We start from the raw sequence: 1913 nt of genomic DNA, 5'->3' as shown, positions 1-1913 counted from the left end.
TTTTAAAGTGCCATTAAGAGCAATCAGAGATTCCCTGAAGAGAGGCTTCGTAGGACCATGCAGTTCAGCTGTCAATTATTCCTTCACGCTGTTCTTCCCATTGCAGCCTTTAGCACAACTGCCTGAATTGAGGTGAACTCGGCATTCACGTCTCCTACCTTGGCAGAAGTTCTCTATTTAGATATGAGTAAATAGAAAATGCAAAGGTTAAAAGCATTATATATTTTAAAAGACAGCGTGTTCCTGCATTGTTAAGGAGACATAATACAAGAGACTGCTGTTCACCCTCCTTCTAAATACCTTGGGCCTAAGGGCTATGGAAGTAACACCCAAGTGAGAAAAAATACAGTTTATACCAATTAATTAGAAATGGATTTTCTTTTCCAGATAAAGTCATTTTACTATCTCTTATAAACTTACTTTTTTTTGGTCCCCAGAAACCTATTATGATTGTTACAAATGGAGTATCTTTAAAAACATACGAAGTTTGCCTTTGCACTAAGTGAAGGGGTCTTTTCCCATTCCTGCACTTTCCCGTTTTTATCTCAGAGAGAAGCCTATTGTTTTATTAACAATACTGTGCAAGCAGCATGTGCACGGATAAAGGAAGTATTATATGGAACATATGAACAGTCACTGTATGAATCAGATATTGTCTCCTTGGATTGGCAGCTTGAGATAACTTTGAGCTCACCTTAAGGGAGCTCTGGGGCTTTGAGGGCTACACATTGAGTTGCTAACTTAAAGATCAGCAGTTCGAACCCACCAGCCCCTCCTGGGAGGAAAGATGTGGCTGTTCGCTCCCATGAATATTTAAAGTTTGAGAAGCCCCTCAGGGCAATCCTACACTGTCTATAGATTTGCTTTCTGTAGGAACTGACTCAATGGCAGTGAATTTTGGAGGGTTTTGAGCCCACCCAGAGGCACTTTGGAAGAGGGTCCAGTTGCTCTATTTCTGACAGATCAGACATGGAATACCCTGAGGAGCTTGATTCTTCCCTGACCCACCCAGTCTGAAAGAGCCAGAGCAGGTCATACTGCTCCCTTTGCAAGGAGTCAGAAATGTTAAGATTAGAAAGAACTTTAGGTATGATCACTGAGCCTCAGTCATGTCAGTTCCAAGTTATGTCGTTCGGGCCGTCCAGTCAGTTCTGAAACACAGCGAACCATACGCAACAAAACTAACGTTTTCCCAGGCCTGTGCTAGCCTCTCAACTGTTCCGATGCCTGAGCCCGTGTAGCAGTCGCTGTGTCAGTCCGTCTCCTTGTGGGCCTTCCTCTTTGTGCGACCCCTCTGCTGTCACAAGCATGATGTCCTTTTTTCAAGGATTGCTTTCTCCTGACAACATGTCCAAAGTACCTTAGACAAAGTTTCACCGTTCTTGCCTTTAAGGAGCATTCTGACTACACCTCTTTCAAGAAAGATGTGTTTGTTCTTTTGGCAGTCCACAGGACTTCCCATATTCTTTGCCAACACCACAGTTCAAATAGATCCATTTTTCTTTGGTATTCCCTATTGAGTGTCCAACTTGCACATGCGTATGAGATGATGGAAAACACTGTGGCTTGGGTCAGGCATACTTTAGTCCTCAACGTAGCATCCTTGCTTTTCAACACACTGAAAAGGTCTTGTGCAGCAGAATGCCTCAAAGTACTGTGTCCTTTGATCTCTTGACTGCTGCTTTCATGAGCATCGATTGCGGATCCAAGCAAGATGAAATCCTTGCCAACTTCAAAATGTTGCTCCATTTATCATAATATTAGTTATTGGTCCATGTGTGAGGATTTTGCTTTTATCTTTTATACCGATCCATACTGAAAGTGGCAGTCCTCGATGTTCACCAGCCAGTCCTTCAAATCCTCTTCACTCTCAGCATGTGAGGTTGTGTTCCCTGCTGATAGCAGGTTGCCGT

The 1913-nt window shown here is 43.1% G+C and overlaps 1 protein-coding gene across 23 annotated transcripts in view; it reads left to right on the top strand.

Moving 5' to 3' along the window:
* NRXN1 (neurexin 1) overlaps positions 1 to 1913 on the top strand; it is a 1284195-nt gene that overhangs the window by 762222 nt on the left and 520060 nt on the right. The gene's annotated exons all lie outside the window — the stretch shown is intronic.

This window comes from Echinops telfairi, unplaced genomic scaffold, assembly GCF_000313985.2.
Source record: "Echinops telfairi isolate 266 unplaced genomic scaffold, ASM31398v2 ScPeMD7_7475;HRSCAF=8513, whole genome shotgun sequence".
NCBI classification, from domain to species: Eukaryota; Metazoa; Chordata; class Mammalia; order Afrosoricida; family Tenrecidae; genus Echinops; species Echinops telfairi.
Note: the sequence above shows the minus strand (reverse complement) of the source record. Positions and strands in the feature narration are given on the sequence as shown.